Raw genomic sequence first — 13,908 nt, 5'->3', positions numbered from 1 at the left:
TTTTAAAATACAAAACTCTTCCTAAACAGGCCAGAAGTAAAATGCGTTGGAATTAAAGATTCGGCTTGGGTGTGCACCTTTTAGGTACAAAAATATTTACCTATTTTGAAAAGTGCTTTCTGGGTTTTAGCAAAGGTTATTGGACAACTACAGAACTTGTCAGCAAAGCATTTCCTCAAGTATATAAACGTGTCTGAGTATACAAACAAATTGGATTCAAGTACATGCAGATAAGGAAATGGGCAATTTTCTCCTGAAAAAGTTAAAGCTTCCCTGGTGCAGCTAGAAAAACTTGGAACAAGAGCAGAACTGCTGGGAAAGGAGTTTCTCGGCAGCATGGATTTCATAGGTCCAGGACCAATGGGCGACCATGGAGTAATCAAGCTCTGTGGGCACTGTGACCCTGGAGTAAGGCCTAGGGGTCACTCTTTTGGCTGTGTGATTGTTGAAGGATGATGGGGATAGGCAGTGGCCCTGTTTGTGTTCTAGAGGAAGGCTTCTCAGAACTTCAGTGAGAGCATTCTGTGTTTTGAGAGTGGGCTGTTTTGTGTGCTTAGCTGTGCTCCATTGCTTTAAGATGTTCCCCACTGAAGATATCTTGGCTGCCAGTGGTTACTGGCCTATTTCTAACCTGTGTTTTGCAGAAGTTTTATTCTGAGTGTGTGAAGTGGAGAGTTGCAGGGATATCTGGGCATGATCTTCCCCCTCCCACAAAGGAGGCACCTTCAGTCAAGCTTTGGGCTATCTAACGGTGTTGGATTATCCTTAGCTCATGTAATACTGCCCTGATGTTGAGGGTAATAAATAAGTCCTCTACTGACTGTCAGATCTTTCAGCAGCCTGGATAGGAATAACTGCTAGGTGTCAGCTTTAGGGTACTGTCCATGAGATACTGGAGTAATTCCTGGAAAAGTAGGATTTGAAAAAGCAGTTATAGGTATTTGTTTATTGAAGTGGGTCACGGTGCTGCTGCTTCCCATCTGTCTTTCTCAAAACACAGAATGAATATTGGGTTGCAGATAACTGTGACCCAGAAGTATCAATTGAAGGGACTACTGGGTACAACCAAGGACAACTCTCTACCTCCTTTGCAGTTGTCTCTCAGCAGCTATCCTGGTTAACAGATGGTTCAGTCAGAGTCTGTTTCTTTTTGTGTTTTTGTGTTTTTTTGGTTTTTTTTAAGCAGCTGTATACAAGTTGCAGTGAATAGGAATGTGCAGGGAAAAAGAATTTGCACTTTACACAGGGAGTAAATTTTAGGTACCCATCCAACCAGAAAAGTAAAGATTCTGCAGAGTAATCTGTAGGCAAAAACCTGTCAGCTCAAATTTAGTGATCAGTTCACTATCACAAAGTGATCTCTAGTTTTCTTTTACAAACACAAATTATTTTTACATCATTAATGATTAAGTCAAAAGTGAATAATGACTGCAGGAGTTGGTCTTAGTGACAGAGTTCATAGGATAAACTTACTAAGGGGAATTTTTTGTGGGTTTTATGTTAACCCAGAGAATCTGTGGTATGGGAAGTAAAAAGGATGTTGAATGAGTGCCACCAAGTGTCTCCTGAAGTATATGAAAGCCCAGGTCTTAAGTGGAAGAAAAAACAACATTACACCACAAAGTTTTGTAGTTTTGAGAGGAAAACATCTCAGAGGCAGCAAATTCTGTCAGAGTGAGAGAAGTTAAAATTGTTATTCCATTGGAGTGCAAGAGCAATGCCTGGAGATCTGATAAATGTAAAATGTCTGTGTAAAGGGGGGAAACACAGACATAATACTGAGTATCCCTCCAGTTTGTCTACCTGTTCCATTTTGTGTTTTTTCTGAGTGAGCGCTCGACGTTCACACTGTGCAATATTTGTGGCTGCGCTGTGTTGTATCAGGTGATGGTGTGATACAACTGTTCTATCTCGAGCAGGGCTGGCAGGTATCACAGGACCCAACACAAGTTACAGATTTGGCAATTAACATCTCCATTTTGGCCTTCCTTCTGCTGCTATTGGTCCCAATGCCAGCCCTATCAATAGATGCAGTGAGGGTAAGGCCGAGACTTGTGTGCACAAGAATCAGAGATTAAACAAACAAAACAAGTGTTGTCAGATGTCCTACAAGATGGTTTCATCCCAGGTTCTCTGTAGATTAAAATGTTCTGATGGATCTTTAGATTTTCACCTGAGTGTGACTAAAGAAGGAGGATTTATCAGTCTTACAATTTTTGGAATGTCAGTTGATTCAAGCAATGTTCTGGTGAAACAGCAGGAGAACAGACTAGGACAAGGACATACCCAAAGAGACTGTTTATTGCAGGGTTCTGGTAATGTACTTATTTGGAGATGGCAGAAATGTTCTAGGTCAAAAGTATGCTGAAGCCTCCATACAGAATTTGAACATTTTTTGACTGAAATATGTTTGCATACAGATAAACTGATCAGTGCTGTGATGGCACGGAACCCATTAAACTTGGGGGAGTACCAGAGAGCAAAAGAGAGCACCATACAGTTTGGGGACTCTGGGCAGTGAGTGAGCAGCAGCAGAGTTTCTCTGTTTAATCAGCAGCCCATTGTATCTACCAGGGCCTTTCCACAGAAGTTAATGGGTGAAGAGCCTTCTGCTGGCACAAGCTTTCCATTGTAGCACTCTCTGTCCTGCTCTGTTTTACTATTTCACTGAAAATTAACTTGAAAGAGTCATGTTTACCACTACCTGAGCACACTGTAAAAAACCTCACCTTTGAAACTGTGTGTAACTCTTCTTTGCATGATGAAGGGTGAAACTGTAAAGTACAGAGACAGAAATCAGTGTAGCAGCCTTGAACTATTTGGAAGGACTTTCACTGTTTGCACGGGTGATGTATATTTTGTGGTAGCTACAGTGTCCAAAGGGGGTAATGCTCAGGTCATTTGGTCTCACTACATGTGAAATTTATGCTGTTGATTTGGTGTTTATCAATATGCAGGGCTTTCCAAGCACCACTGCATGGTGTGCTAGATAACTAGGCTACCCTCTGTGTGTGGATAGGTAAGACAAAAAAATGTGAGAAGTACCTTTGTAGGTTCAGATAAATGCCTAAGCTATGGTTTAGTCAAAACTAAACATCTATGCAGAACACTGAGTAATTAGCTGTCCTTTTCCTCTTGTGTCCTTGCCAAGCACAATAGACTGAGTTATCAGTATTCTTGCCAGTAATTCAACTATTATCTCAGTTTTAAAGTATTTCATTGTTTCTAGAACAGGTTTTAATATACTGGAGAAGATTCCTGTCAGGCTGTGCTATCTGGGCACGATCTCACCATTCATACAAAAGGAAAAATAAAAACTTCTCTGAAATGTCCAACATCACTACAGCCTTAGAAGCACTCTTGGGTGAGCTGAACAGGAGCAAGTGGCAAACTAAAAGTGTTGCTAAGAAACAAATCCAGATGCTTCCAGATCTTATGAGGGAAAAAAAAAGAAAAAAAAAGGACACACCCACCAAAGCAGATCAGAAATTTCCAAAAGGAAATTTTTATTAGATAGATATTCTTCTATTAGCCAACAATGCTAGTTTACTAAATAAGGAAATAAGAGCTTTGAGAGCCAGTACGATTCATAAAGATGAATGAGATGGCTCTCCAGAGGAAAAGGTTTGCAGAGGACCTGAACTCAAAGTAAAACTTCTACTTTAATAACGTCCACAGAAAGTCACTTAAACAATTTTGTGACTATTATCCCATGTTTTTCTTAATGGAATTATACCTTTAGATATCTTCTTAAAATATTTTTTTCCCCAAACCAAATAGTAAAAGTTTTTTATTACAGAGAATTATGTTAAAATGTAAAAATAATTTTAAATAATTGCATGACACAGAATTTCCCTCTTCTGACAATGAGAATATTTCCATTTTTAGCTAACAGCAACAACTAAAAATGTTTATTTTATTAAGGATATCTTTACTAACACCACTCTAATTGATGCTTATACAACTTCTTTTGAAGTATTTCAGCTAAAGGCTTTTGGAGTGGACTCTGAAATACTGATTCATAGGGAAGAAGATAGTTATTTTGACTTGTTTTACTCTAAGGTTTATTGTACCTTGCTTTGACTGTAGGGTGAAAAAAGTTGGCATTCTTCAAAGAGCAGTTTCCTTTTATTAAAACCTGCAGTCAGAGAAACACAGCTTTCATTGTGCTTTATGCTGTCTGAGTCATGTTCTCAATGGATGATTGATCAACACTTTGTCAAGCCTGGACATGGCAAACTACAAAAGCAACATAATGAATGGAAGTTAGAATGTGTTTCAAAATGTAGCTCCATCTTTATTTTCAAAATGAAGTAAAATATTCCACCCGCATCTCAAATCCAAGATAAAACTACCAAGTTAAACATGAAAAAGTTTAATTTAAGCTTATACTCTGTCTGCCATGTAGACATTAAAGAGAAAGTCTAAAAGAAACCAAGACAGATCAGCAACTGGACCATATTGCACTCAAAAATGCTACCTTTGCACTTCAACATCTTGAAAAATAAAAGGAGAAGTGACATTATTTGATCATATTGCTGGGCTAAACTGACTCTCCTCTTTCCACCTACCTCAGTCCAGATCTTCAGGGACAGTGTCCAGAAGGTAGTCATGTCTCCTTGAATATGCAGTTCTCGACTTTGTGATTTCCTCCTATATTAAATCTTCTCCTTTAATTATATTTTCTTTTATTTTTTAGGAAAAGGCACCTGGAGATATGACAATATTCTTTCTCCTTTAGAAGCCTTTTTTTTTTTTTTTTTAATCCCCCAGCTCCTAACCTCATATCTCATACTCCTTCACACGGTGAATACCTGCATTTGTCTTCAGTCCTATGTGTGTTCTTGTAGTTTTGGACTATAGGCCCTCTGGGATAATTCCTTTTACAAAAAAAAAAAGCTGGACAGCATGATCTTCACTAGGTTGTTAAACATGATACCACAGTAAATAATGAATAATTGCCAACTTTCTTTTATCTATAGTATTAAAGCTGAATTTTAGTGTGACTGTTACTTGAAGTAGGGGTGACAATACTTTACAACGGGCAGCTGCCACTAACTGGGGGCCTGGTAGTAACACCTTGTGATGAATGTCCCCAGGAGTGGCAGTTTCAAAGGCACCCATGGCAGAAATCCAGTGTTTTGTTTTAAATGCTTCTTCTGGTTGATGAATACCAGTGTCCAAGACACGTGCCTCTCACCATCCATCATGTACAACTTTGACGGGCTTATTGTTAGGTGACGTGATTAATTATACGGCTGTGGGGGGGTCCTGGGCCTGACAGGGTAGCCCAGTGTGCCACTGGAGTGATGGAGAGCCCCAAGAACCCTGTGAGAGTCCCTGCCCCGTCCTCCTTGGGCTGCTCCAGGAGCCAACTACCAGAGAGAACCACACTGTGCATGTGGGTGTGTATCTTTCCCACTAACTGACTGCTCTCCTGACTAGCCAGCAAGGGAACAAGGATGAGGTTGACACTGTTGTGTTTGAATGAGGGCTAAGCATGCCTCTGTGTGTGGTTGGCCTTTTGGACACATACCTGTGCTCAGCCCCACAGCTGGCTGGACTGGGGAACACGGGGTCGTGTCAGTCTGACCCGTCAGGCCACCAGCTCTGCCAAACCCAAAGTTTCACAAAGCCTTTTGCACATCACTAGGCTGCTGTTGACAGACAAAGCGACAAAAACCAGCACTTCCAAGATATTTCAAGTGTCTTCAAAACAGCACATCTGAAAGCTTAAAAAGACAAATAACGTCTATTTTAGGTGTTTGTTAAAAATTTTAGGTTGCATGGATACTGGTATTATACTCTTCTGCCTTGATCAATAATAACTTCTTTAATAAGTGGTGTTTCAAATGAATGGCGATTGTTCCCTTCAGTGTGTGCTCACAGGAAGCCCATCAGAGTTTGCATTGACCAGCTTATCTTCCCTGCATCCCAAGAAGTCACATGCAAGAAAATCCTTTGATAAAGTTGAGATGCGCAGTATTTTGTTTGGTGGATACTGTTGCCCCCTGGAGGCCATTTCTCAGTTCTCGCAATATTAGATTGGAACTTAAATTAAAACTTAGAAATGTTTGCTATTGTAAACAAAATATTCCCTTTAGCAATTAAAAATATTGTGACTTTAATTAAAAGGGTTTATGAGCTTATCAGAGAAATAACTGATTTCTTAGCACGCTAATTATTTTTCTACGTTTGCTGTTTAGATTTGCAAATTGCTAGACAGTAAAATTTAATTGCTTTTTAAGGGAGATGAATATTTAATTTGAATACAGTACTTGGGAAAAATGAGGATTTTGTGAATATGTGTGTGTGTTTTAAACAGTGTAGATAATCAGCCCAGGGAGTGTTAGTGTCTCCACATGCACTGTAGATGTGTTACTGTGCTACTATTGCTCATGGAAGTGCAAAAAAGAAAGGGCAGTGCAAAGCTATGAGCAGAGGCAGTACTGGACTTCAATCAGATGCTTTATGTGCTGTATTGCCCCTGTTTGAAAACAGCACTAAAGTCAAAGACAGTTCACAGAGCTAAGAACTTCGTGTGGCCATTGATAACAAGGACTCAACTGATGGCCAAGTAGGCAGTGACTCCAACCTCACATCCAGCTCCTGCTCCACTTTTTTCTCCTGGGGAGGGAGCCCTGCTGGGCTTCATTCTGGAGGCACACAGCAAGGGTCGTTGCCCCAGAGTGTTTCACACGCCCTTTGGAGTGGAAATAGGATTTCTGCATTTGTTTAAGAAAAGCACCCTCTTTTTCCTTAATTTCTGGGTCTGCTAGAGACTCTGGGATTGTTACCAGGGTCTGGTGCATGGCTATCTGCAGCTGACATTCAGCCTGTACGGCACTGAAAGTCAGTTGCTGGCCATTGGACTAAAATCTGAACTACCAAGCCAATTGCATTGGTAATAGTTAATTGGGCTGCTCATACAGGAAGATGTTCTTGTGAATACAAGGCTATTTCTAAATATTTACTTCTTGCAGGCATTGCAAATCACTGTCACTAGTGGTATGAATTAAGTATTAATTTATACATGTCAAATTGTTTATCTTTTGTAATTAGTCCCTCGCCTACACTTGTAATACAGCTTTTTTCTTCATAGGTGCTGTACCACTCTGCCTTTTTTTCTCTGCTGGTGCTCTGATTTCTGATGCCTCCTCAGCCCTACAGGGTGCTGGAGTTTTACCTTTGCTATCCTTCACTAAGCTTCCTGCCCTGGTGAGCACCAGCATTTCAGGGAACACCCGTGCTGGCAAAGAAATAACCCTGTACTAGCACAGGGAGCATGAGGACTGCCTGTGAAGGAAACAGAACAAGGCAGTGCTGGGTACTGTATTGACTAACCCCAGTGAGGCTGATGTTGCTGGTGGTTAATGAGCCATATACTGGGACAGACTACAAGTTCTAGACGCCTTCTTGGTCTTTGGCATGTTGCTTTCCATCCCCACATCAATCCCATGCTGCAGGAAGGCTGGCAGCGTCCTGAACAAGCATACGGAGAGCATTTGTTTCTCCTTGCAAACTCTTGTCTGAGGGCCACAAGCATCCCTCCTTCTCCCACTCTTTCTTTTCTTCCCCTCCTTGCCATGGGTTCAGTATTCCCTCTCTCAGTGCAGTTCACTTTACATGTTGTAATTAACCTTTGTGCAAAATGCAACCCAGTCTGTTGCACTGAGCTTCTTAAGTGCTTCATATAAGCCAAGTTACAACCTTTAAAATTGCTGAAAATCAAAGGAAGGGTGCCTGGTGAAGACTGCAACAACTGGGCTTTATTTGGTTATTTTCTGTCTGTAACATCAGCACCACATACCAGTGTAAATTATTTCTGTTTTTTCTGGGTGCACTTGTGAATAAAGGTTTCACACAATCTGAGATGCTATGAATTTGTAGTTGACGCTCTTGGTGTGCTTCCTAACTGATTAAAATAATTAAATCTTCCCCTGGTGGAAACGTTCAGTCCATGACATAGCTTAGCAGTGTTGATATACTGAAAAATATTTAAATTTTGAGAACGATCTGATGGTTTGAATTTTACTACATGAGATTACACACAAGCGCTTCCACCTTGTTTTTACAAATATCCCGCATACATTAAAGTTTAAACACTTCTATGTAAACTGACGTTAACCATCTGTTACTGTTCCTTCCAAAATTCTAGCTTTAGAAATAAAGACATACACAGACAGGGAAGCATTGAGGATGCCCATTACAGAGAATGGAAAAGCCTTCACTCTCCTGCCACTCTGCAGGTTCCTCCTGTTTCTTCCTGCCAGCTCCCAGCCTGCCTATACATACCTAATCCTCCAGACAGACTCCCTGTTTGTTATTTTCAGCTGATACTTTTTTGTTGTTGTTGTTGTTGTTATTATGCCATCCCCAGCTCCTGAATGACCACACTCATTGAGTAAATGAGGCTTCCCCTCGACTACGTCCTGCACTGCTGCTGCAGAGGTGCTGTTACAGCCTGGGCTGATGGAGATCCTGGCTGAGCCCTCAGCCCAAGGGATCTGAGCAGCCGTGTCCAGACAGAGCAGAGGATGCAACAGGGAGGGAAGGAGGGCACTGCAGAGACTGACACCCTGACACTTCAGGGGCGGGTGGGATGTGCAGGTCATCCTTTAGAGAACATCTGGCACAGACTTGCCAAAATTGTTAGAATAGGTCTGGTTGGTGGACCCTAGACTGGGGTAAAAAGGGGCTTTAAAAGTGTGTGTGGTTTAAGTTTCACCATATTGAAAATGGATGGAATATCCATTTGCTACCCTTTTGGAAAGGCAAAATATGAATCTATGCATTATTTGCAGGCAGGAGCCTTAAAATGGCAAGCAAATGTTTAGGTTTTTTCTGGGATGCAGTTAGTTTTCTTCTTAGTAGCTGGTGCAGTGCTGTGGTTGGAATTCAGTACGGAAATAATGTTTGTAAGACAGCAACAATTTGGTGGTTGCTGAGTAGTTCTTGCCCTGAGTCAAGGACTTTTGAGTTTTCCATGCTCTTCCAGTGAGCAGGTGCATAAGAAGCTGGGATGGAGCACAGCAGACTTGATCTGGTAGAACATCATGCCCAGTATATAAACTGGGGGACAAGTTGACTGGGAGCTGCTCATCGCTGCGGAGAGATGGGCTGGGCATTGGTCAGCAGGTGGTGAGCAACTGTATTGTTCATCACTTGTCTTTTTTTGGTTTTATTTTTCTCTCTCTTTTTGTTGACCCCCTTTTCATTACACTACATATTATACTTATATTATTATATTTTATTTCAATTATTATGCTGCCCTTATCGAAACCCACAGCTTTTACCTTTTTTTTCTGATTCTCCTCACAAACCACTGGTGTTTGAGGGGCAGTGAGTGGTACGTAGTTACCTACTGGGTTCAGTCATGACAGGAAAAAGAAAAAATCATTATTTTAACTTTCAAAATGTCATTTTTAACCTTGTTTAAAACCATGCTTGAGACTTTGGCAATGACAACGCTTCAGAATTGAAGCCTGCATATGAAATGAAGCCTCTTGTGAAAGGAAAAGGGCTTGGGCTTAGGGCTGAAGCTGGAGGAGGGTGACCAAGGTCAAGGTGGATCAACAGCACAATCAGCAAGATGAGCCTGCTCAGCTTGCTCTCCAGTGACTGCGAACAGGGAGCCTTTAACATAATATTTAACTCAAATGGAGTGCTTTCCCATGAAGGTCTTTGAGAAACCTGAACAGCCATTTCAGGAAGGGTGAGGCATGGAGGAAAAATGAGGCATGTCTCCCCACAAGGCAAACGTGGTACCAGAGATAAGTAATCTGGGTGTGCTGACTTCTGCTGTGTGTTTATTCTGTTGGTTAAAAAGCGGGGGAAGGGGGAAAGGTAGGTCTTAAAGCTGTATGGCTTTGTAGAGGAGAGGAAGTTAAACTGTCCACTTCTGTTTGAGATGGGCCTCTTTTTCCTGTTAAAACCTCCAGTTTTAGGACTGGGGCTTTAACAGTCACCACAGCGAAGGTTTAGGCTAACCCTGGTAGCACTGACAGCTAATCCCACCTTCTGTTTCTGCTCTGTCCACAAAAGGAGAACCTTAAGAGGCATGTGGGCAGCGATGAGGAGAGAGCTGCCCTGGTGGATGCTGGGTGGTATTTACAGTTAATGTAACTGGAGTGTGCTCCAGAGAGGCGTTTAATTGCTGTTAGTTACAAAGGAGAAGGAAGGAGAACTAAAACCAGCATGCAGCTTCTTGTGTTGGTGACACCAAGGGTCAAGTGTAGCCACAAATGGAAGGCTTGTGAGAGAAAAAGGTGTTTGTAAATAACAGCAAGAAGAATACTAAACTGGAGTAACCACATGCTCACCGTAGGGCCCTGGGGCCATCAACACTGCCAGCGTGGCTGGAGCTTGGCTTTGTCTGCCAAATGGGTGGATGGGTGGAGGATGATGGAGAATGACTCTGCTCTCTGTGTGTGCAGGGAGCAGCTGGGCAAATGTCAGGACTTCCAGCACTTTTCTCCCTACTAAAAGAGCAGGGGGAAAAAAAAAAATTAAAAATCAAAAAGACTTGCTGACACAAAAAGGTGTCATGCATTGCGATTGCACCAATAGCCCCATCCTTAAAACCCCTGAGAGTTTTACTAACTCAGTTTTTCTCTTGCTGGGCCAAATTTACTTTGCCCAGTAACCCCCAAGCCTCTGCACAGCTGTCCTGGTCTAGATCAGTGTGACTGACTGGAAGAGAAAAACACACAAGACCTTTGGAAGGTCCCTTCACATAAATTGCTTCCAACGAATTGTTTGCAGTTTACATTAGCAGACACACTCTACATCATATCATTAAACTTTACAAGGCTGTGAGTGAACAGCTGCATCTTACACAATATTTTTTGATCTCTGCATGTAAGACACTGGTTCTGCCAAGGCTGTCCTCTAGGCAAGTAACATTATTGTTGTATTCAGCCTCAGGGAAAGCTGCCATTTCACTTCCTTAAAAAATTGTACCTCTCTTTAGTATGAAGTATTAACAGTATTTCTTCAAAGATGGTTTACTTTGGCCTTAGAGGTAAGGTGTGTATGGGACACACATTGTATTACAAGGTGTGTATTACTCTCACAACAACTCAGAAAATGAGTTTATTTCAGAGTTATGGTTACAGCCTACAGAGCTAATGACTCATGCCAAAGAAATCTTTTGGTTAATACCTGTGCTGGAGAAAGCTCCCTGCCCTCATTGTCATGTTAAGTAGGGACTTATGCAGCTGCTAGATCAAAGGCTCCAGGACCTGCCCCTGCTTAGAGGCTGGAGATGCTTCAAGCTTGAGCAAACTTAATCTGGTGGTGATATGGTGTTGAAGTCAGTTTTGTTTACACGCAAGCTGGCACAACACAATGCAAATTAGTGCCTGGGATCTGATTGGACTTACAGAGCTTTCTATATCTAGGTATTTAGGGTCTTCTGCCAGGGACTTGAAAGGAGTCCTGTATTCCACAGACACACATGTCTGAATGTGAGGACCAGCGAGGACAAAAGTGACATCAGTTTTTTCCTATAATGCTAAGTGTGAATATGTTAACCCTAACCCATATGCCTGGGTGGGATGACCAGAAAAAGCTGGCATAGCAGATGTACCTGGAGCAGCTGTGTAGCAGCCACTCTTGGGCATCTGCCAGGCTCCTAACCTCTCCCAGATTTCAAACCCAGGGTCAGAGCCTGGCAGTTCCTTCACAGCTTGGAACAGCTTCACAGCAGAAGGAATATGCCTGTACTCCCCATTCTTGAAGAGACCTGACGCAAGGATTTCCAGACCAGAGGACGGATCAAAAAAGGGTGGTGATTCACTTTTGAGAGAGGCTGATGGACAGGGAGAGGTGGACAGATGCCATGCATCCAGCCCTAGGGCACTGTTAGCTGGCCTTTCCTAAACTGCCTTGCACATTTGTTGTTCGTTTCTGGCTTATACAAAGGAACAGCCCCCAAGTGTGTTTTTGTTAATTGAAAAATGACAAGAAATTAGGTGGCTGCTCTTCTGACTTTTCTTCCTCATAAGCAAGGCTTCCCCTTCCCCCTGCTGCTCAGCAGAAGTAAACAATATTCCCTGGGACAAAATTTAGCCTTCCTCTAGCTTTTCATAACACTTAGCTCAAGGCAATTGGTGCCATTAGTCAGAGATCTCCAATTTAAGTGTCATAAGATACTAATTATAATAAGGCACTTGATGCCTCTCCCAGGGTGTACCCTCTCAAGATGCTGCTGATGTCCTATTGGGCAGGAGTTACAGGGACAGAACGAGAGAGGTGGTTTGTCATGCTACAGAGGGGGTTAATTGGAAAACTTCTCACAGTATTGGTGAACCTAATTAATTTCATTACTTTAGAAGAGAGTCCTGATTACACCTGGAAAAGATAACCCCATTAGCAAATCGTGGGTAATTTGATACAAGACCATTTAAGTTTATGGTTACACAGCAACAGCATGTTTTGCTGCCTTTTGAGTAAGTAGTGACTAAGACCTGGGCAGAGAGAGCAGCACAGAATATCCATGGGGCAGAAATTGCTTTGTTCTGGTTTCCTCGGAGGAAGTCCTGAGGATTTCAGGGAGCAGAAGAGAATGTTACCATGGAAGAAGATTCACTGGTTGTTCCCCGTGTGTTCCTAAACAAGTTATGTCTGGAGATCACCTTCCCTGTGACACAATTTGTCAAAGCTTACTTGCTTGCCCCGTGTTTAAACTCTACCACACAGCATTAATGAGCTTCAGTCTTTGTTCTCTCTGTGGGTTCATAAATAAATAGGTTTTGTCAGAGATGTTGTGCTCATAGACCTATATGAGCTCAAAGTTAATATGACTTTCAGCCACCCTTCTACACCTGTTCTTTGTGAATTTTGAAAGCCATTTTTCCACCAGCTGCTGAGCAGGTAATATATGGTATTTCGTTAGTAAGGCAGATAGATACAAGCTGACATGTTAGTTGAATCAGTTATTGGAGCTGGGGGTAGCAGAAAATCTTTAGGGACGCATGAACAGGCATGTTGATAAAACCACCAAGGAAAAGAGAAATATAAAGAAAGCCTTCATCTTTAGTATTGCTGAGGGCTGTGATACTAATCCCAAAGGTTAGGCTGGCTGACTGTAAGGAGAAGCCCTCTTGAGCTGAACACACACCTTTTATTTTGTAGTATCTCCTTCCTTACGCCGCATTTATTAAACCTTGCACGTTAACATAATAAATACACTGCTACATCTGGCTTGCTGCAGCCTGTTGCTATGAGTGACTGGGAGGCTGGCAGAGCTTCCCAGGGCTTTGCCAATGCTGGGAAGTCCCACTGAGGTTTTTGGGGCACTCCTGCCCTGAGCTGCCAAGCCCAGCCTGTGTTCTGGCAGCACAGGGTAGGCGAGCTGAGCCTCCTGGGCATGGGCTGCCCTGGCCGCTGGGGCACAGCAGTGCTGGCAGGAGAGTGGGGATGCCCCACGTAACTGTGAGGTTGTATGGGAGCCTCTCCTGCCCTGAACCATCATACAGGGTTCCTGTAATGAAACAAATGAAAGGTGAAAATGAAATCTCTGCTAGGGACCTTGGTCAACCCAACAGGGAAATTTTTACGTATAAAATATCTCCTTCTCCCCCCCCCCGCCCTGGTTCCCTCCCATATTGATCTTGCATCCAGATCTTTTGCCATTGTAAGAATGTCAAGCAGGGAATAAAAAAGAAATTAAAGCTGCACCGACAGTACCTTTCAACGCTGGTGAGGAATCACACACAGGGATGGGACATGAGTAAGAGACTCGAGGACACGTTCTGCTCCAGCTATGCAGAGTCAGTATGCTGAGGAACAATAAAGTGGAGCTTAAGAAAGTCTCTCAGGGCTGTGGGATTTTGGACACCTGCCCCTATTCTTTTGGAAAGTAATAGCATTAAGTCATGGAGAAGAGAAAGGAAGACACATACC

The sequence above is a fragment of the Myiozetetes cayanensis genome, unplaced genomic scaffold (genome assembly GCF_022539395.1).
Source record: "Myiozetetes cayanensis isolate MyiCay16 unplaced genomic scaffold, myiCay2020 scf4, whole genome shotgun sequence".
NCBI classification, from domain to species: Eukaryota; Metazoa; Chordata; class Aves; order Passeriformes; family Tyrannidae; genus Myiozetetes; species Myiozetetes cayanensis.
The sequence above is the reverse complement of the archived record's forward strand: the minus strand, read 5'-3'. Positions refer to the sequence as shown.